A 22,875-nucleotide genomic window follows, 5' to 3' on the forward strand; every position below is an offset into this window, starting at 1 on the left:
AAAGCGGTGCCCCAATTTTTTTTTACAGCGTTCCTGGGCTGCCGAGCAGCAGCTCCCCACCCCAGCCCACCTCTGCTCCACCTCCTCCCCGAGCATGCCGCCCCGGCTCTAATTCTCCTCCCCTCCCAGGCTTGGGGCGCCAAACAGCTGATTGACGCCGCAAGCCTGGGAGATGGGAAAAGTAGAGCAGCGACTGCAGCCCGCTCGGGAACGGGGCCGAGCAGAGGTGAGCTGGGGTGGGGAGCTGCCGCAGGGGGGCGCCTCGGGGGGGGGGGGGCGGGGAGCTGCCGTAGGGCTGGCAGGGGGGGCGCAAGGTGGAAGGCAACACTGGCATGGCAGGAATGGGCAGCCGGGAGCCTCTGCATCGTTATTTGCAGGAGCTACTCAAGATAATCTGCAGCTGTGAGGAGCGGATCAGTGCGCTGCCCCCTCTGCCCCCATCAGACACTGCAGAGCCATAGCTTTAATTGAAGAGAGAGGAAATTACCATAAAACACCTACCACGTGCATGACACAATCGTTTCTAGGGATGCAAAGGTTCTTCTACAAGTTGCATCACATTAAAATCGAAATGGTCTAAAGCGCCCCAGGGCTTCTGTGCACATCAGTTGATTCATAGAATCATAGGATCTCAGGGTTGGAAGGGACCTCAGGAGGTATCTAGTCCAACCCCCTGCTCAAAGCAGGACCAATCCCCAACTAAATCATCCCAGCCAGGGCTTTGTCAAGCCGGGCCTTAAAAACCTCTAAGGAAGGAGGTTCCACCACCTCCCTAGGTAATCCATTCCAGTGTTTCACCACCCTCCTAGTGAAAAAGTTTTCCTAATATCCAACCTGGACCTCCCCCACTGCAACTTGAGACCATTGCTCCTTGTTCTGTCATCTGCCACCACTGAGAACAGCCGAGCTCCATCCTGTCGCGGAGTATTGGGGGACTCAGGGCCCTGCACCCCCGGCTTCCTGCGATTCACTGCGACTCTCAGCCAGCCAGTAAAGCAGAAGGTTTATTTGGACGACAGGAATACAGTCCAAGACCGGTCTTGCAGACACAGACAACAGTGACCCCCTCAGTTAGGTCCATCTTGGGGTCCCAGGGCATCCCAGCCCAGCCCCCCTTGGGAGGTCAGAGCCATCTCTCCAGCCTGCTTCCAACACTCTGCCTTCAGCGACCCCTCCCACAGCCTTTGTTCAGTTTCCCGGGCTAAGGAGTCACCTGGCCTTCAACCCCTTCCTGGGTTCTCATGTTACACACCCAGGTATGCGCCCTCGGGCAGACTCCCATCCTCCCATGCAGACTATCCCAGCCACACTCCCCTGTCAGCATTCACAGACCACAGTGAGAACAGGCCCAGTTCGTCACATCTCCCCCCTTCGAGACCGAACTGAGCAGGGTCACTTTAGCCAGTGACCTGGGGAAGTTCGAACCTACCCCCGTTCCCATGGATGCCCCCGCATCCCTCCCATTCCTTGGTGAGAATTACACCAGGCCCCTTCAGTTTCACGCCCCCCCTTCGGTCGGGGGTGCTTGATGGCACTCGCAGTTCGCATGTGGGAAGGTTTATGCGGCCTGTGCCCTTTCCCCACCCCCATACCTCTGGGGCTCCAACTGGGCTGTGGTCTTCTCCCAGCGCTCCAGTCTGGAGGTCTGTGCTTTGGGCTCTCTTGGTTTAGAGCCGCCCTTTTAACCTTGGCCACCCTCCGGAAAGGCTCCTCTATGCTGGGCAAGGGTCCTAAAGCTGTTTTCCCCTTGTCCCAGGCCTTCCTCCCCCTCTGACAGGGGTCACAGGATCCGCAGTACTGTCGGACAGTAACAAAGACCCCAGGCCAGTAAAAGCTCCGTAGCAGCCTCTGCTGGGTACGCCAGGTTCCCTGGTGCCCTGAGAGGGGAATGTCATGGGCCCGGCACAGCAGCTGGCGGCGATACTTCTGGGGTACCACCAGCTGCCTCCTGATCCCCCCTGATTCCATTTTCCCTGGGGGAGCCCATTCTCGGTACAGGAACCCCTTCTCCCACAGGAACCTTTTCCGGCCACCTCGTCCCATGGTCTGTACCGCATTGAGGTCGGCCAGGTCCCTTATCTTCCGCAAGGAGGGATCTCTCTGTAACTCCGCCTGGAACTCAGCAGCTGGGACAGGGATGGCCACCTGCTCTTTCTCGCCCGCTGGGTCTAAAGCTGCAGCCTCCCTGAGCCATGTCCCTGGGTGTTCCCTCCCCACCAGGTTAGGGTCCTGCGCCTCAGGCAAGGCACCCCCCCCAAGGCCAGGGTGCAGTGCCCCTCGCCGGCTCTGACTGCGGGTCACAACCAGTGCCCTTTGGGGGTTGCTTGGCCAGTTCTCCAGGTCCCCCCCCATCAATACCTCAGTGGGCAAATACGGGTGTACCCCCACATCCTTGGGGCCCTCCTTGGCCCCCCACTTCAGGTGTACCCTTGCCACGGGCACTTTGACTGGTGTTCCGCCCACCCCCGTCAGGGTCAGGTAGGTGTTGGGCACCACCTGATCTGGGGCCACCACCTCGGGCCGGGCCAGCGTCACCTCTGCGCCCGTATCCCAGTATCCACTGACCTTCCTCCCATCCACCTCCAGGGGAACAAGGTACTCTCTCCGGAGGGACAGCCCCGCGCCTACCGTATAAACCAAAAACCCTGAGTCTGGGGCATCCAGCCCCCTAGAGGAGCTGGCCTGGAGCTCTCCTCCCTCCTTAGCAGGTGGTACTCTGCCAGCCCCCCTTCCCTGGGAATGCTGCCTTTCGCCGGGCTGGGTCTCTACCCAGTCAACCCTCTGTGGGTTCGGTCTGCTCAGCCTGTCCCTGAGCCTGGGGCACTGGGCCCGTATGTGGCCTTTTTGGCCACAGTGGTAGCAGCCCATGTCCCATGGGTTCCCCCGGGTGGGTCGGATGGTCCTGACGCCGGATGTTCCCCTCTGATGGGGTTTTTCTGTATTTTCCCACGGGGAGGTTCCATGGTGACTCTCTCTCTGCGTTGTGGTGGGACTGTTCCTTTGGGACTCCTCCCTTCTATCTCCTGACCGGCTCTTTACAAACTCATCGGCCAGCCGGCCTGCATGTCGCGGGTTCTCTGGCTTTCTGTCCACCAACCACAGCCTCAGGTCAGATGGGCACCGCTCATACAGTTGCTCCAGTACCAGCAGTTTGACCAGGTCCTCCTTCGTCTGGGCCCCATCAGCCCACTTGCTGGCGTATCCTTCCATGCGGACGGCTAGCTGCAGATATGAGATCTCAGGGGTTTTATCCTGACTCCGGAACCTCTCCCGGTACATCTCAGGAGTCAGCCCAAACTCACGTAGCAGGGCCTTTTTGAATAGTTCGTAGTCCCCTTTCTCTGCCTCTCCCAGTTGGCGGTACAATGCCACGGCTTTGGGGTCCAGTAAGGGGGTAAGGACCCGGAGTCTGTCCGCGGGGTCAACCCGGTGCAGCTCGCAGGCCGTCTCAAAGGCCTCCAGGAAGTCATCCATGTCCTCCCCCTCCTTGTGTGGGGCCAGGATGCACTTATCAAAGCTCCGTGCAGTCCTGGGTCCCCCCTCACTCACCGCAGCCGGGGGTTCGCTGCCCTTCAATCTCGCCAGTTCCAGTTCATGCTGACGCTGTCTCTCATTCTCCTCCCGTTCATGCTGATGCTGTCTCTCTTTCTCCTCCCGTTCACGCTGATGCTGTCTCTCTTTCTCCTCCCGTTCATGCTGTCTCTGTTGTTCACGATCCTCCAGCTCTCTCAGTTTTAGCTCTTTCTCCCATTCCAGCCAATTCCGCTCCACGGATGCCGAACGTCGCCGGGAGGATCCTCTGCTGGCCAGCGAGCTTCGCCGGGGGGATCCCCTGCTGGCCGGGGGGGTCACGGCGCCTTCGGTATTTGCTGGGCTCCTCCCCACCCTTCCCCTAGGCATAGGAAGGAGGGTGTGACGTTATTGATATAATCTGGGACCATATAGATCATTGTTGCAACCAAGGTCTGGTAGTGGCACCCAGATCTTGTATAAAGGGGGTCAAATGGGGTGTCTAAGACACAGTTATGGTTTACTGGTTATAATTATGCTGTCTATATGTATGTATCAGTTTTGTAGTTGAAGTTAGGAATATTGGCTCTATACTGTCTGTATGGCAAACTTAGGCTATGCTGCTGGGTGACATCCCAGACAACATGGTGTTAGCTCTGCCTAGCCTGCTTGATGGCCCATTAAAGGACCATCAGCGATACAATGGACCCATTGAGAGAAGGCAGATACGCCTTGTACCTCAGCAAAGTATGCAGGGACTGGCCCATGTGACTCCAGACTCCATCTTGCTGTAATTTTCCACAGTAAGAACAAAGGTGTTCTTACACCTGGAAAAGACTATATAAGGCTGATGCCTCATCTCCATCTGGTCTTCGATCCTGCTTCTTACCTCTGGAGGGACTTTGCTACAAGCTGAAGCTTTGAACAAAGGACTGAGGACCCATCCCAGCGGGGGATGTTCCAGAGACTTGATTTGAACCTGCAGTTTATTCCATCGCTGCTGCAAGCCTGAACCAAGAACTTTGCCATTACTGTATGTAATTGATTCCATTTAACCAATTCTAACTCTCATCTCTATCCTTTTCCTTTTATGAATAAACCTTTAGATTTTAGATTCTAAAGGATTGGCAACAGCGTGATTTGTGGATAAGATCTGATTTGTATATTGACCTGGGTCTGGGGCTTGGTCCTTTGGGATCGGGAGAACCTTTTTCTTTTACTGGGGTATTGGTATTCATAACCATTTGTCCCCATAACGAGTGGCACTGGTGGTAATACTGGGAAACTGGGGTGTCTAAGGAGATTGCTTGTGAGACTTGCGGTTAGCCAGGGGGTGAGACCGAAGTCCTCCTAGTCTGGCTGGTTTGGTTTGCCTTAGAGGTGGAAAAACCCCAGCCTTGGGCTGTAACTGCCCTGTTTGAGCAATTTGTCCTGAGTTGGCACTCTCAGTTGGGTTCCACCAGAACCGCATTGTCACAGTGGCGTAGTCGTGCTTGGATCCACAGAACCAGGTCAATTAAGCTTTGGGTCAGAACCCCACGCTGTCCAAATTTGAGTTTTGGGATTGAGAGTTTTGTTGGTTAAAGAACTGCTGCAATGGCTGAGCAAAGAGCATATGAGGGACTTGGCAAAAAAGCCCTGGAAAATTTGTGTTCAGAAAAGAGGATAAGCTTTAGAAAGAAAGCTACAAATCAAGAACTGAGAAACCTGTTAATAGCCAGTGATCAGGGGGCAAGAGCACAGCCCTTACCTGAGGCTGCAGAAGAGGCAGAAAAAATTAGAATGCAAAGGGTGACAAGTAAACTGCAATTTGAGCATGAACAGAAGCTAGCAGATCTTCGATTGCTGGAGAAGCAAAAAATAGCAGAATTAGAAAGAGAGAGAGAGAAAGAAGCCGATCAAAGAAAGAAGGAGGCTGATGAGAGAGAAGAGAGAGCTCGTAAGGGACGTCTAGAGCTGCTCGTCCGGGATTTGATTCCGGCTGATGTCTTGGTAGGAAATAACATATTGGGGGTGCCTGGCCAAGTTAATGTAGTGACCAGGTCACAGAAAGAATTTGGGGCTGGGGCAGATACCCTGACTAATGGCAGTGAGGGGGGCAGCAACCAGACAGAGAGTGCCTCTCAAGATGGATCAAGTGAGGGTTTATCTGAAATATCAGAGATGATTCTGAATCCAAACAAAACCCAGAGTAAATTCATTGTGGCTCAGCAGAGTGATGTATCTCTAGAGAGGGCCAGGAATGATGCTCAGAGTCAGGTCCCAGCCTGTGAAGAGAGAGGCAGGTTTTTTATGCAGGATGGGCTGTTGTATAGGGAACCACCTAGGGGAAGGAAGAATTCCCAAGCAACAGCTCGCAAACAGCTTGTGGTACCTGAGAGTTACCGCAATGATTTGTTGAAGTTGGCTCATGATAGTCCCTTTGCAGGACATCTGGGTATAGGCAAAACGTGTGACAGGCTAGAGCAGAATTTCTACTGGCCTCACCTTTCGGGGTCAGTGAGAGATTACTGCAGGAGCTGTGAGCTGTGCCAGAAGCGTAAGGGGTTAAGGGGGCCTAGCAAGGTGCCCCTCCAGCCTCTGCCCATTATTGGGGAAGCTTTTGCCAGAGTAGCTGTGGATATTGTGGGGCCACTCCCTAAACCTTCCAGAAATGGGAAGAAATACATCCTGGTGTTGGTAGATTTTGCTACCAGATATCCGGAGGCTGTAGCCTTGGCTAATATCGAGGCAGAGACAGTGGCAGTGGCCTTGTTCTCTATTTTCAGCAGAGTGGGTTTTCCCAAGGAAATATTGTCTGACCGTGGGTCTAACTTTATGTCTGTGGTTTTCAAACAGTTGTGGGAGTTATGTGGGGTGAAGCACCTGAAAGCCGCTCCCTACCACCCCCAGACTAATGGTCTAGTGGAGAGGTTCAATGGAACCCTGAAGTCTATGTTGAAAATGTATGTGGATAGACGCCAGAATGACTGGGATGTTATGCTGCCGTATCTATTGTATGCATACAGGAGTGTGCCCCAAGAGTCTACAGGGTTTGCTCCCTTTGAACTGCTCTATGGGAGGCAGGTCCGGGGACCCCTAGATTTGGTTCGTGACTCGTGGGAAGGTAATGTGGAGGAGGCAGAGCAGCCGGTGGCCGAGTATGTGGCTCAATTCAAGGAGAGTTTGCAGGAGATGATGAAGTTGGTTGAGCAGAATCTGAAAGAGAGCCAGGATACGCAGAAAGCCTGGTATGACAGAGATGCTAAAGAGAGAGCGTTTGAAATAGGGGACATGGTGTTGGTGCTAGATCCTGTCAGGAAGAACAAAATGAAAGATGTTTGGTCTGGACCCATGGAGGTAGTGGAAAGGATTAATGAGGTTACCTATGATGTGAGGAAGCCCCAGGTCCAGGGAAGTGTGCAGACAGTGCATGTGAACAGAATGAAGGCCTACCATTCAAGGGAGGTAAATGTGAACACAATCTGTTATGCTGAGGAAGAGGCAGGATCTGCCCCTTTAATTGACATGGTTGCTGAAAGCCAGGAGGAGACGCCTCTTGAGAGCATTGAGATGGGGGAGGATTTAACCCCCCCTCAAAGAAAGGAACTGCTGAGGCTGTTAAAACACCACAAGCAAACATTCTCCAATAGGCCAGGGCTCACAGATAGGATGACACACTCCATTCAGACGGTGGGTCCCCGCCCAGCCCCTAGCAGAGCTTACAGGGCCAAGGGAGAGATGCAAAGACAGATCCAGGAAGAGGTGGAGAGCATGTTGACAATGGGAATAATCACCAGATCCCAGAGCCCCTGGGCCTCTCCCATTGTGATGGTGCCAAAAAAGGATAAGACCATGAGGTTTTGTGTGGATTACAGGAAGCTAAATGCTATCACCCAGCCTGACCCTTACCCCACACCCAGAATAGAGGATCTACTGGATACGCTGGGAGGGGCAAGGTTTATAAGCACCCTGGACCTGACTAAGGGGTACTGGCAAATACCCCTAGATGCCGAGGCACAAGGAAAATCCGCTTTCATAGTGGAATCGGGCCTATATGAGTTCAAAGTGCTGCCCTTTGGGATGCGAAATTCAGGGGCTACGTTCATGAGACTTATAAATGAGGTCCTACGGGGATTAGAATCTTTTGCGAGGGCCTATATAGACGACCTGGCCGTATTCAGCAGTTCGTGGCAAGATCACCTGAACCACATAGGGATTGTGCTGCACCGGCTCAGGGAGGCCAATCTAACGGTTAAGGTTTCTAAATGCAGAATGGGAGCTGCTGAGGTGACCTACCTGGGGCACAGGGTGGGCAATGGGCAACTGCGCCCAGAGCCTGTAAAGGTAGAGGCCATTAAAAACTGGCCAACCCCTAGAACTAAAAAGCAGGTCCAATCCTTCATTGGTCTGGCCAACTATTACAGGAGATTTGTGCAGGGATTCAGCGACATTGTTGCTCCCATCACAGACCTGACGAAAAAGGAAAAACCAGACCGGGTGCTATGGACGGAGGCCTGTGAGCAGGGTTTTCAAAGCATAAAGAGCGCTTTGGCCAAAGAGCCTGTTTTGGCCAGCCCAGATTTCGAAAAGCCCTTTTTATTATGTACAGACGCTTCCAATATTGGGCTGGGGGCAGTGCTGATGCAAGAGGGGGAAGGAGGGAAGAGACATCCCGTGGCATATCTAAGTAAGAAATTGTCCCCCACTGAGCAAAATTACGCTACCATTGAAAAGGAATGTTATGCCATTGTCTGGGCTGTCAAGCAACTTAAGCCCTATTTGTACAATAAAAAATTCACTGTGTTGAGTGATCATGCCCCTCTGGTCTGGCTGCACAGGGCCAAGGGCAACAACTCCAGGTTGCTGCGTTGGAGTTTAGCCCTTCAGGAGTATGAAATGGATATAGTCCACATAAGGGGAAAGGAAAATATTGTAGCTGATGCATTGTCCAGAGTGGAGAGCTCTTGGGATGCAGTCAGTGATGTTTGTGTCCTCCCTTCCTGCATCAATTTTGCGTTGGGGGTGTGACGTTATTGACATAAACTGGGACCGTATAGATCATTGTTGCAACCAAGGTCCTGTAGTGGCACCCAAATCTTGTGTAAAGGGGGTCAAATGGGGTGTCTAAGACAAGGCTATGGTTTGGTGGTTATGATTATGCTGTCTATATGTGTGTATCAGTTTTGTAGTTGAAGTTATGAATATTGGCTCTAGACTGTCTGTATTTCAAACTTAGGCTATGCTGCTGGGTGACATCCCAGACAACATGGTGTTAGCTCTGCCTAGCCTGCTTGATGGCCCATTAAAGGACCATCAGCGATACAATGGACCCATTGAGAGAAGGCAGATACGCCTTGTACCTCAGCAAAGTATGCAGGGACTGGCCCATGTGACTCCAGACTCCATTTTGCTGTAATTTTCCACGGTAAGAACAAAGGTGTTCTTACACCTGGAAAAGACTATATAAGGCTGATGCCTCATCTCCATCTGGTCTTCGATCCTGCTTCTTACCTCTGGAGGGACTTTGCTACAAGCTGAAGCTTTGAACAAAGGACTGAGGTCCCATCCCAGCGGGGGATGTTCCAGAGACTTGATTTGAACCTGCAGTTTATTCCATCGCTGCTGCAAGCCTGAACCAAGAACTTTGCCATTACTGTATGTAATTGAGTCCATTTAACCAATTCTAACTCTCATCTCTATCCTTTTCCTTTTATGAATAAACCTTTAGATTTTAGATTCTAAAGGATTGGCAACAGCGTGATTTGTGGATAAGATCTGATTTGTATATTGACCTGGGTCTGGGGCTTGGTCCTTTGGGATCGGGAGAACCTTTTTCTTTTACTGGGGTATTGGTATTCATAACCATTTGTCCCCATAACGAGTGACACTGGTGGTAATACTGGGAAACTGGGGTGTCTAAGGAGATTGCTTGTGAGACTTGCGGTTAGCCAGGGGGTGAGACCGAAGTCCTCCTAGTCTGGCTGGTTTGGTTTGCCTTAGAGGTGGAAAAACCCCAGCCTTGGGCTGTAACTGCCCTGTTTGAGCAATTTGTCCTGAGTTGGCACTCTCAGTTGGGTTCCACCAGAACCGCATTGTCACAGAGGGGTCTCGGGAAGCCCTTAGCAGCCGGCTGACCACTCCCAGCTGGGACAGACACTGGTGCCTGCGCTGCATTTGCCAGGCTGCTTCCCTGAGACACAGGGATCAGTTCATTCGCGCGATCTTCCTCCTCCAGCCGGGTAATGAGCTGTGCTTTGGTGAGCCTCCCAATGCACAGCCCCCTCTGCTTTCACAGCTCCACCAGGTCGCTCTTAAGCCGCTTGGCATACATCTTCCTGCTGGCCACTCACCGGCCTGTGTGCTCACAGCTCCCCACCGTTCCCAGGGGGACCCCTAGTGTGCCAGCCCTTCTCGAGGTCACCACCTCTCTGCCAGGGTCGAGCTGCAGACTCCTCCGCCCCTGGGACCACTCGCTGCGATCCCCCCGGGGGACCCTGTTACTGCAAAAGTCCTTCTCGCTGGTCACACACTCCCAGGGGTAATAACCGTCTCTCTCTCACTCTTCAGCCCGCCTGGTCCCCGTCAATCCCCCTTCGTTTTACTGCTTGTCACGGAGTATCGGGGGACTCAGGGCCCTGCACCCCCGGCTTCCTGCGATTCACTGCGACTCTCAGCCAGCCAGTAAAGCAGAAGGTTTATTTGGATGACAGGAATGCAGTCCAAGACAGGTCTTGCAGGCACAGACAACAGTGACCCCCTCAGTTAGGTCCATCTTGGGGTCCCAGGGCATCCCAGCCCAGCCCCCCTTGGGAGGTCAGAGCCATCTCTCCAGCCTGCTTCCAACACTCTGCCTTCAGCCTTTGTTCAGTTTCCCAGGCTAAGGAGTCACCTGGCCTTCAACCCCTTCCTGGGTTCTCATGTTACACACCCAGGTATGCGCCCTCAGGCAGACTCCCATCCTCCCATGCAGACTATCCCAGCCACACTCCCCTGTCAGCATTCACAGACCACAGTGAGAACAGGCCCAGTTCGTCACACATCCTCTTTGGAACCCCCCTTCAGGTAGTTGAAGGCTGCTACCAAATCCCCCCTCATTCTTCTCTTCTGCAGACTAAATAACCCCAGTTCCCTCAGCCTCTCCTCATAAGTCATGTGCCCCAGACCCCTAATCATTTTCATTGCCCTCCGCTGGACTCTCTCCTATTTGTCCACATCCCTTCTGTAGCGGGGGGACCAAAACTGGATGCAATAATCCAGATGTGGTCTCACCAGTGCTGAATAAAGGGGAACGATCACGTTCCTCGATCTGCTGGCGATGTCTCTACTTATACAGCCCAAAATGCCGTTGGCCTTCTTGGCAACAAGAGCACACTGTTGACTCATATCCAGCTTCTTGTCCACTGTGACCCCTAGGTCCTTTTCTGCAGGAAGGGCTCAACTCGGGCCCTGCTCCGCCACAGCAGGTTGGCCCCTAAACCCCAGACATAGGCACCCAAGTCCCAGTTTTAGGCTAGCCCATCAGATGCTAGCAGGTATGCAGGGCCTCTGGCCAGGCCCTGGGTCACCCAGCTAGCAATGCCCCTTCACAGCTCCACAGAAGTTGCACAGGAATTCTGACTAGGTGTATGTACAGCAACCAACTATGACGATGCTGCCTTTGCTAGGACATGACTGAGAGTGTCAATTCAGGACAAATTGCCTAGAGCAGGGCAGTCACAGCCCAAGGCTGGAGTTCCTTTATTATTAAGGCACCAAACCAGCCGGACAGAGAGGACTTTGGTCTCACCCCACTGGCTAACCACAGTTCACACAAGCAATTCCCTCAGACATTCCAGTTTCCCAGTATCACCACCAGTGCCACTCGATATGGGGACAAATGGTTATGAAAACCAATACCCCAGTAAAAGAAGAAAGGTTCTCCTGATCCCAAAGGACCAAGCCCCAGACCCAGGTCAAATGATACCTTAGATCTTACCCAGAATACACGCTTAGAGCCAATTCTTATTAATTAAACTAAAATTTATTTAAAAAGAAAAGAGAGAGAGAGAGTTGGTTGAAAGATCAATATACAGACAGACTTGAGTTTAATTTCTTGAGGTCCAGATACATAGCCAAGATGGTGAGTTTGTAGTTGCCAAAAGTCCTTTTAGAAATAGTCCATAGGTTATAGTCCAATGTCCATATTCAGGGTGGCTCCAGTCAGTGATTGGGGATCTCAATTCTTATGGCTTAAGGTTTCCCCCTCTTGAAACCCAAAGCATATCTGAGATGAAGAAGGATCGTGTCCCAGGGTTCTTATACATTTCCAGCAGCCTTTTGGCCTGAGAAAACAATAGGCTTAATTCTCCTTCTTCTAAACATCCTGGCAATTAGCACAGTGTAATTTATCCATTAAACAGTTCAGATACAGGTTACCACAACCTTCAAAGAGACATAGAGACAATAATACTATTTCCCTCAAGTGTCTTCCTAAATGTTAACATTCCTTTTTTGATCTTTGAATTAAAGCTATAGTTATAGACAAGACTTGTTTTCTTACATCACGAGACCTGAGCAAACATCTACCCTTCTACCTCTAACAAAGCCGGCTGCATTTCAAAGCTCTAGTCATTTACAGATCTTCCTAACAAGTTTTTAAAGTTTGGCCCTGGGTCAGATCAGTCTGTGAGGTAATTAATTCTTTCTGGCCCTGTCACCTTTCAATGAGATACAGTGTTATCTCACACTCAGAATGTCACACCAACCCACAGAGGTCACATGGGGGACAGGAGTTCAAGACCTTAAGGTGCCTAGAGGCAATGTCAATAGGATCTGGGGTTGCGCAACATTTGATACATGTCCAGGTTCCGGGTAAGAACCTGACGCTGACGCCAAAGAGAAACAGGGAGCCAATGAAGGAGCTTTAACAAAAGAAATAACAAGAAAAACAAAACCAATAAAAGATCGAATAATTTGCAAGAGCTTGGACACTGACTAGGGGAACTGCCAGCAGACTGAGGACCTGTCCAGTCCAACGGTAATGGAAGCAGGACACACAGCAGGATGGTAGTTACATCTGTTTTCAGGTAGCCGGACTTTGTCCCAGCAAAGAGGATTATTCGACATTACTAGCAAGGGGATTAGTTCCAATAAGGTACGTCAGGAGCATAACTGATGTTTAGAGAACAAAAGTTGTAAAAGATTTCTCGCCCCTCCCCCCCCCCCGAAACCAGTCCTGACAAAGATTACAAAATGGGGCCGGTTTTAACTCTTTGCCTTAGTGAACTCTAGGAACCAGAGGGCTTCTCTATACAGCACTTGAGTGGACAGCAAGATGGATGTAGCGGGTGGTCGCCCCGCTCCTGCCGGAGGGGTTCAAAGCTCCCCTGGGGAGGGCTGTGGCTTGGAAAGGCTGATGGGGGAAGCAGCCAATCGGGCTGCAGCTGGCCCTATAAAGGGGCTGTTGGGATGGCGCTCAAAAAGAGACTCTCTCTACTTGCTGAGCGAGGCGGGTCTGGCTGCTGGGGAGCTGACCTGGGTGCCTGAGAGGAGCAGGGCTGGGGAGCTGCTGGCCTTGCTAAAGGCTGGACAAGGTACTGGGGTTGCAGGGGGCAGCCCACGGGTAGGCAGAGGCAGCAGGTCCAACCCCCCCTGGCCAAGGCTGAGTGGCAGTTACACTGCGGTCTGCCCCAGTGAGGGGGGCTAGATGGGGACTGGCAGTAGCCCAAGACTGAGGCGAGGTGGGGCTAGGGGGTTGGGGGTTCCCCTGGGAGGGAAGACCCAGACAGCTGAAGCGTCCTGCCAGGGGGCAGCACCCAAGGGAAAGGGGCACCGGGGTCCGGGAGGGACACGGGCCAGCAACAGCCGAGACTCAGGCCTGCAGAGGGCGCTACAAAGGCTGGAGAGCTGATTCCCTGGACAACCAGCAGGAGGCGCTGTGCCGGTGAGTCATTGCCTCGCTCACCAGCCTGTGTCAAGTGGCTGTGTCAACCCTGCTGGTGCACACGGTTGTATGAATTTAGGTGGAATATATGGGCCAAAAAGTCACAGGTGTTAACTTGACCCTGTCGCTATCCAGCACTAGAAATGTTAAACAAGGTTTGGGGGTTGGTATATAGCAGCGGCTTTGATCTTTGTTTTCATTTGCAGACCCCTACAACTTTTTGACTAGAGGTGTGGACCCCTTGTGACGTTAGGAGTGTGATATAATATCTCATTGGAAGGTGGCAGGGCCAGAAAGAGTTAATTACCTCCCAGACTGACCTGACCCAGGGCCGACCTTTAGAGACTGGTTAGGAAGATCTGTAAATGAACAGAGCTCTGAAATGCAGCTGGTATTGTTAGAGATAGAAGGGCAGGTGTTTGCTCAGGTCTTGTGATGGAGGCAAACAAGTCTTGTCTATTGCTGTGGCTTTAATTCAAAGATCAAAAAAGGAGTATTAGGCCTGTCTCTCTCTCCTGTCAGAGGGAGACTCCTCAGTTTCTGGCTCCCCTGGCCTTCTTACCGTGCCCGGCTCAACTGTGTCCCGCTCAACGGAGCCGTCCGCCACGGGAACCGAGACAAGCATTGCAGGAAGTGCGGCTACTCCAATGAGACCCTGCCCCATGTCCTGTGCAGCTAGGGTGACCAGACGTCCTGATTTTATCGGGACTGTCCCGATATTTGCTTCTTTGTCCCGCGTCCTGACCAATGTTTGGTCGGGACACTGGACAAAAAAGAAATTTTGCCCTCCGCTCTGGTGCTCGCACCCCCCTCGCCCCAGCTCCGCCCTCTCCTTCCCGCATTGGCTCCCTCCCCAAATCCCCGCCCTGGCCCCGCCTCTTCCCCAACCACACAGCATTCTCCCTCCCTCCCAGGCTTGCAGCATGGCGGTGCAAGCCTGGAGGGAGGGGGCGGCGGTGCCTGGATCCTGGAGCTGGTGAGTCAGCTCCGGCACCAGGGCACTGGGCAGGCGGGCAAAGGGGGGCTCAGCTGTGAACCCCCCCGCCGCGCCAGAGGGCTCCTGCCCGGGCTGCTTCACACGGGGCCGGGAGTGCAGCCTGGAGGCTGCTCCAGCCCTGCAGCCCACGGGGCAGCGCGGTGGGTCCGGTCAGGGGCAGCGCGGAGCGGGCAGGGGCCAGGTGGGCGGCGCGGGGGCCTGGGCCGAATCCCTGCTGCTGCCAGGGAGCCCCGCGCCTCTCCGTCCCGCTCGCGGCTGCGGCTCCTTCCCGGCGGGACGCGCCCCCCGGCCTCCCCCGCGCACATGCGGCACGTGTCCAGCTGCTCCTTCCCGGCGGGAGGGAGACTAGGCGCGGGGGACGCGCGCCGTATTTGCCCGGGGCAGCGGGGGACGCGTCCCGCCGGGAAGGAGCCGCAGCCGCGAGCAGGAGGGAGAGGCGCGGGGCTCCTTGGCAGCAGTGGGGATTCGGCCCACGCCGCCCACCCTGCTCCTGCCCGCTCCGCGCTGCCCCCGCCCAGACCCACCGCACCCCGCATATACCCGTGGCGGGCCAATGGGTGGGAGGCTCCGCTGGGAGGGCAGCGCGCGGGGCCGGGGCCTGCTAACGCCCCAGGCCCCTTTAAAACTCTTTTTTTTTTTTGCTCCACCTCCCCCTTTTTTTGCTCCGCCCCCCCCTTTTTTGCTCCGCCCCCGTCCCCATATTTTATACTACTAATCTCGTCACCCTATGTGCAGCTGCAAACCCCACTCCAGAGCCTGGCAGCTGCACCACCACGCCATCCAGAACCGCCTGGTGAAAGCCATCGCGCCACGCCTGTGGGAGATCTCCGTGAACTGCACCATCGCCGGTACCGACAGCCAGCTATGACCTGACGTGGTCGTCACTGACGAGGCCCAGAAAAAGATCATTCTCGTCGATGTCACAGTCTCCTTTGAGAACAGGACCCTGGCATTTCACGAAGCCCGAGCTCGTAAGCTGGAAAAGTACGCCCCCCTGGCTAACACCCTGAGAGCGAAGGGCTATGAGGTGCAGATGGACGCCCTGATTGTCGAAGCCCTGGGCGCCTGGGACCCTGCAATGAGCATGTGTTGCGGACCTGCGGGATCGGTCGACACTACGCACGCGTCATGCAGTGCCTCATGGTCTCAGACGCCATCCGATGGTCCAGGGACATCTACATCGAGCACATCACCGGCCACTGACAGTACCAGGAGGCGTGAGCCAGAGTGACATCATTCTCCCACTACGAGAAAGGGACCAAGTGACCTTCTCCGTTGGATCATAAGAACTGGAGCCATAAACTCCCTGAACATTAAATCTCACCAAATGAGGGTCAATCATATTCACTCATTATAATCCACACCCAAACATAGACACTCAATGAACTTCATACTCTCATATCTCAATGCCTGTACTTTGACCCATCAACCTTTTACTCCCAATCGGGGATATTGCAGATTATGTATTCCTCATGCCACCTGATCTTAAACCAAACTTTGCACCCTCGATAATCTGTATGTTATTCCCTGATAACCAGAAACTTCTATGCTCAAACTCTGTTCGCTATTTTTTTTTAACATCATCTTAATAAAATTTTTAGGAAGGCACTTGAGGGAAATAGTATTATTGTCTCTATGTCTCTTTGAAGGTTGTGGTAACCTGTATCTGAACTGTATAATAGATACATTATCCTGTGATAATTGCCAGGATGTTTGGGAGAAGGAGAGTTAGGCCTGTTGTTTTCTCAGGCCAAAAGGCTGCTGGAAATGTATAAGAACCCTGGGACACGATCCTGCTGCATCTCAGATCTGCTTTGGGTTGGTCTGGTCAAGGCATCTCTCTGGATTAGGATGAAGATGGTCCGGAGGAGAGGGTAGGGATGGCAGCCAAATGGGGACAAACTACTTTATTAGATAGGAAAGAAAACCGTTACTAAGTGTAGGCTCAGGTTCATGTTTTATGATTGTTTTGTATCGTAGCCACTTGTTTCCATCGCTCTCGTTTCACCCGACTCTTGTTTTATGAGACACCTTCCCAGCAGCTGTGCGGTTTGCAGGAGCAGTGGGTTAAAGTAAAACTGGCAAAGGGGGTACACGGCTCCTTTGGGGGCAGAGGATGCGGGATTTCTGTGAAGAGCCAGTGGCAGGGGCTGGAGATCAAACGGGAACAATTCAGAGGAGCTTGGGGACTGGCGTAGCCCAGAGGAGAGGGCGTGAGCAGCTGACAGGTGGGTGGTGTAACAGAGCAGACACCCAGCAAGATGCCATCACACTAGAGGGAGGTGGGTGTGTATAGATTCATAGATTCTAGGACTGGAAGGGACCTCGAGAGGTCATCGAGTCCAGTCCCCTGCCCGCATGGCAGGACCAAATACTGCCTAGACCATCCCTAATAGACATTTATCTAACCTACTCTTAAATATCTCCAGAGACGGAGATTCCACAACCTCCCTAGGCAATTTGTTCCAGTGTTTAACCACCCCGACAGTTAGCAACTTTTTCCTAATGTCCAACCTAGACCTCCCAGTGTATGTCACAGACTCACAGGTTGTGCCCACTCTTGGCCCTGTACGGTCCACTGTCGGGGGTTAAGCCCCTCCACCTCCTGGAGCCGCACCTCTCTGAGCCTTAGCATGTCTGTATCTGCCATGGGCCTCCTCAGGGAGTCCACTCGCTCTGGACCCCCTGGGCCGCCACTCCCCGAAGGGAATAATGCCCCCTGTTCTCTAGACCGGAGTGACTCTCAGCCAGCATAACACAGGAGGGTTTATTGAGCGTTGAACACAGCACAGGAAACAATCAGGGCCTCAGGCCTGGCCTCCCTCAGCCCAGCACATCCCAGTCTCTCTGCATCCAGGTGGGCTCTGCCTGCTCCCCCTCTCCAGCCCCGAGCCCCCCTGCTTCCCAGCTGGGCATCTGAGATCACCGGCCCCAGGCCCCTCCTCTGCCCATTGTCTTCTCTCCAGGGAAACAGGGTCGCCTGGGCCTCCTCTCCTCTTCTGTCCTCTGGGCCCCTCTGGCTGGAACCACCTGGTCAGGTCACCGGGGTCCTCTCTTTACAGCCCATTGTCCTCCCACTGGCCAGAACCGGCTGTGACTCCGGAGCTGAGCCTCCGGGTCACCAATCGCTGGGGTGTCCATTCTCCAGGCCATTGGCCGGGGTCCCAAGTTCCCTTGCTGGTCCAGTGTACCAACAAACTCCCTCTCCCATCACCTCGTTAAACCAGTAACACCCAGGGACGCTGAGTCCCACCCCCTCTGCATGCAAACCACTGGAAAAAGCAAGAAAACCCCCCAGTTCATCACAGGGGGACAAGGTGACTGGCAGTCCTGGGTTCCCCGAGAACCCTCCCAATTACCCCGGAGAACAGCCTGCAGTTTAGTTACAGATCTCTTGGGTGGGACAGAGATTAAACACCAGGGTTTCATGGCCAAAGCCAGTAACCTTGGTCAGATGGTTGGGGGATATTTTACTTGCAAATGTGAGCAGCAAAATGATTTTGAATGACTGACCCTGCCCTGTGGTTGTCTCGCTCCTAGGAAAACCCAGGGAATGCGAGGTACCCGCCATTGCAATACAAATGGTTGCAGGCCCGTTTCTGGGACACAGCCGCGTTAGGCTGGCTATGTATTAGTGCCCGGCTGGCCAGTGTGAAGGGGGCAGGGCCAGGAGATGCTCAGCCATCGCCACCTCCTGTGAAATCGCAGGGGAGCGAGGGTGCTGAGCGCAAGGCCTGGCAGGATGAGGCCCGAGGGGAGCTGAGGACTGTATTGTTCCTAAAGAGACTCAGCCAGACCACCCAGTTCCTCAGACACCCCGAACAAGGAGAGCCCAATGTCACACGCTCGTGCGAGGTTCACTATGGACCTGCGCTAACTCGGCCCGGGAGCAAAGAACTGCCCTACATCTGCACAAATTCCTACACCAGGCCCCTTGTCACATCCTCTGGAGGGGCCAGCTCGACCTCTCACCCCCTGGAGCCCCTGATTCCCTACCTCACCCCCAGCAGCCCGACTCCCTCCTGGAACCCCTTCCCCTCTGCCCCCCACAGCCCCGATCCCCTCCTCCCACCCCTCTGACCTCCCCACCCCCAGCAGCCTGACCCCAGAGCCCTCCCCTCTGCCCCCCTGGAGCTCCTGAGCCCCCCCCATCCCCAGTAGCCCGACTCCCCAGAGCCCTCCTGGAACCCCCCTCTCCTCCGCCCCCGATCCCCCCCACCTCCACCAGCCTGACTCCTCAGAGCCCTCCTGAAACCCCTTCCTGTCCGACCCGGAGCCCCTGATCCCCCCAACCCCCACCAGCAGCCCGACCCTCCTGGAGCTCTCCAGGGAGTTCGAGTTCACAGGCGATGGGGGACGCCCATGTCCTGCCCTCAGCCCAGGCAGGAGCAGCCCCATGGGTGTGTGTGTTTGGAGGCCTCTGGTTTAGTCTCACTTCTGTTCTCCCACAGACTGAACTCTGCTAATATCCAGGTTGTAATGTCGGGTAGCGTTGCTGATCAATTAGGGAATATGCTCGTTTAAAGTTGCGCAATGCTCCCTTCTAACTTCGTTTGGCAGCCGCCTGCTTTGTCCACTGCTTGCAGGAAGAGCAGCCCGTTGGAGCTGGCTGGTGGGGGCTTGGAACCAGGGTGGACCAGCAGCCCCCCCCATCAGCTCCGCGCTCCCCTAAGTTCCCTGTGCGGCAGCTGCCCAGCAGGCTATCAATTGCCAGCAATTCAGCTGTCCCTCCTCCCACTGCCATGTGCTGCTCCTGCCCTCTGCCTTGGAGCTGCTCCCCGAGACTGCTGCTTGCTATATGAGGGGGAGTAAGGGGGGGGCTAATGTCAGGGTGTCCCCTGCACCCCACTTACCCCATCTTCCATAGAGCAGGGGACACACACAATAGAGGGAGCTTCTAGGCAGCTGCAGTCTGGCCTTGCTGATCTAATTAACAAGGCAGGATCCTTCTGACCCACTCTTCATACTTAAAGGGAAAATGCGCATCACACACACACGCCCACACACACACACACACGCACACGCTCTCTCTCTGCCTTTCCTGCTGCCTTGTAGAGTGTGGGAGTTAACCCTTGGCTGCCTCAAGCACGTGCTTGGTTTGCTGGTGCCGGGAGCCGGCCCCGGCTCAGCCGAGGGCTAGTTCGGCATTTAGTAGTGAGGCATTCCCTGGGAAATATCCCACCCGCTGACTCCACCACCTCAACCAGGGGAAAAATCGGTGGGTGCTCTGCATGACCCCCTTTGTAGTGCCTGCAAGGACGGAGCAAGACGTGCTTGTCACGAGCACCCGGCTGAAAGGCGGTAAAGGGGCATTGGCAATGATCGAGCAGCTGCCTGAGGGAGGGCTCCCGGAAGGGCCCCAGGGGAGCCATAGCCCCGCCTGCTGGAACCCAGGAAAAGGTAATTATGCTGATTGCTAATGAAATAAGCCGTGGTGGTGTTGTGAAGCCAGGCCAGAAGGTAGCAGGCCTCTTTGAGCCTGAAACCATCATGAGACCCCAGCGTGCAGCCGGGACTCCATCAATACACCTGCAAAGTTTGACTTTGGGGATTTGCCGGTGTCTGAGAAGTGGAAGAATCGCCTGAGGAAGAACCTTTGTGAAAGTCCCAAGGAATTCTCACGCGTGGGATGCACGAAAGGAGTGGCGCACAACATCAGACTACAGGACTCCCGGCCCTTCGGGGAGAGATCTAGGAAGATTGCCTTCATTGACGGAAGACCTGCAGCAGCATCTTCAGGAGCTGATGGCGAACGGCATCATTACCGAATCCCGCAGCCCATACGCCTCCTCCACTGTAGTGGTCCGTAAAAAGAATGGGAAAATCCGGATGTGCATTGACTACCGCACCCTGAACACTGTACTGTGGGTGGCTGATACACCATGCCTCGAGTACAAGATGCCTTAGGCTGTTTGCTGGCAAGCCAGTGGTTCCCAGTATTGGATCTTCAAAGTGGACATTACCAGATCCCTCTGGGAGCAGAAGATGAGGAGAAGACAGCCTTCATGTGCCCGTTAGGGTTTTATCAGTTTGAACACCTGCCCCCAGGGATTTCTGGAACACCTTTCAACGTCTTATGGAGAAACTTATGGGAGACATGAATTTACTGCAAGTGTTCGTTTATTCGGATGACCTGATTGTGTTTGGAAGCACCTTGGAGGAACATGAAGTGAGACTTCTTAAAGTGCTTGACAGATTGGAGGCCTATGGACTGAAGCTTTAGATTGATAAATGCCAGTTCCACAGAGCATCAGTGAAGTACGTGGGTCACATTGTGTCCCAAAAAGGTGTGAGTACTGACCCGGATAAAATAGGAGCACTCGTTACATGGCCATGCCCAAGGAATTACAGAGAACTCAAGACATTTCTCAGAATTAGCAACTATTATCGCAGATTTGTGACGAATTCTGCTACTATGGTAAAGCCTCTGACTGACCTTACCAGGGGATGCCCATCCAGCAAGAACAATCTAAAACCAAGATCCAGGAGAGGTCTCCAAAGCTGCCTGAGCAGAAATGCTACAGCCCTTTAGAGCTCTTTGGGTCCTGATGGGACGAGAGATGTGAAACGGCTTTTTGAGAAATCGTTAATTGCTAAACTCATGCTCCCATCCTAGTCTTCGCTGACCCAAGCAACCCATTTCGATGCCACTTTGGAGGGCTTGGGAGCAGTCCTGTACCAGGAAGTGGACGGCAAACATAAACCTGTGACCTTTGCCAGCTGAGGACAGTCTGCTAGTGAGACTCGCTCCCCACTCACAAGCTGGAGTTCTTGGCCTTGAAACAGGCCGCCACTGAAGTTTTGAGACTATTTGTATATGTGACGAAGTGGGGGATTTACTTAATGATTTGCATGAGTGCTGTGTGTCTGTTTCCCTGTGTGCTGCATGTGTGACAAGGTGGTGGGAGGGTGTTTGTTGTTGCAGAGAACCAGGTGTGACCTCGCCTAGAAGTTGGAACCCCGGACAACGGCCTGGAGACACAGGTGCTGACACCCCTGGCTTCCATTGGCTTCCATGATTTACAGGTTAGTTCAATGGATCACAGCACCCCCACTGTATACATTGTTCCAGCACCGCTGCCGGGAGATCGGGTGCCCCAGTGACCGGGAGACCCACCCCAGCTTGGAAGGCAGCCAGGGCTAGCACACTGAAGGGGTTACTCCCAGGGGCCGCCCGGAACCAAGCGAGCACGGGGCCTGTGAGTCCATGACCGCGTGGGGTGGACAATCATAGACTCATAGACTCATAGACTTTAAGGTCAGAAGGGACCATTATGATCATCTGGTCTGACCCCCTGCGTGCTGCAGGCCACAAGACCCTTCCCTGGACTCTGCTGTTGAAGTCCCCAATCCTGTGTTTTAGGTGACTTCAATTGCTAGTGATCCCTGCCCCATGCTGCGGAGGAAGGCGAAAAACCTCCAGAGGCTCAGCCAATCTACCCTGGAGGAAAATTCCTTCCCGACCCCAAATATGGCGATCAGTAAGACCCCGAGCATGTAGGCAAGAGTCTCTAGCCTGACCCTTGTTGGCCATTATACTATTTACCTACCATTGCTTGGTTTTCCTCGGCTACTATGTTTTACCATTACACCATTCCCTCCATAAACTTATCTAACTTAATCTTAAAACCAGACAGGTCCGTCGCCCCCACTGTTTCCCTCGGAAGGCCGTTCCAATATTTCACCCCTCTGACGGTCAGAAACCTTCGTCTAATTTCAAGCCTGAACTTCCCCACGGCCAGTTTATATCCATTCGTTCTGGTATCCACGTTAGTACTAAGCTGAAATAATTCCTCTCCCTCCCTTGTATTTATCCCTCTGATATATTTAAAGAGAGCAATCATATCCCCCCTCAGCCTTCGCTTTGTCAGACTAAACAACCCAAGCTCCTCTAGTCTCCTTTCATACGACAGGTTTTCCATTCCTCTGATCATCCTAGTGGCCCTTCTCTGCACCCGTTCCAGTTTGAGTTCATCTTTTTTAAACATGGGAGACCAGAACTGCACACAGTACTCCAAATGAGGTCTCACCAGCGCCTTGTACAACGGAAGCAGGACCTCCTTATCCCTACTAGATATACCTCGCATAATACATCCCAAGACAGCATTGGCTTTTTTCACCGCCACGTCACATTGCCGACTCATAGTCATCCTGCGGTCTGCAAGGACCCCTAGGTCCTTCTCCTCTTCCGTTACTTCTAACCAATGCGTCCCCATCTTGTAACTAAAATTGTTATTAGTCATCCCCAAGTGCATCACCTTGCACTTTTCACTATTAAATTTCATCCTATTTCTGATACTCCAATTCACAAGCTCATTCAAGTCACCCTGCAGAATATCCCTATCCTCCTCCGAGTTTGCAACTCCTCCCACCTTCGTATCATCCGCAAACTTTATCAGCCCACTCCTGCAATCGGTTCCGAGGTCAGTTATAAATAGATTAAATAAAATGGGTCCCAAAACCG

General features: G+C 53.5%; 1 protein-coding gene across 1 annotated transcript in view; it reads right to left on the bottom strand.

The window, feature by feature from the left end:
* LOC128842127 (uncharacterized) overlaps positions 1-22,875 on the bottom strand; it is a 37,564-nt gene that overhangs the window by 7,536 nt on the left and 7,153 nt on the right. The gene's annotated exons all lie outside the window — the stretch shown is intronic.

The sequence above is a fragment of the Malaclemys terrapin genome, chromosome 1 (genome assembly GCF_027887155.1).
Source record: "Malaclemys terrapin pileata isolate rMalTer1 chromosome 1, rMalTer1.hap1, whole genome shotgun sequence".
NCBI classification, from domain to species: domain Eukaryota; kingdom Metazoa; phylum Chordata; order Testudines; family Emydidae; genus Malaclemys; species Malaclemys terrapin.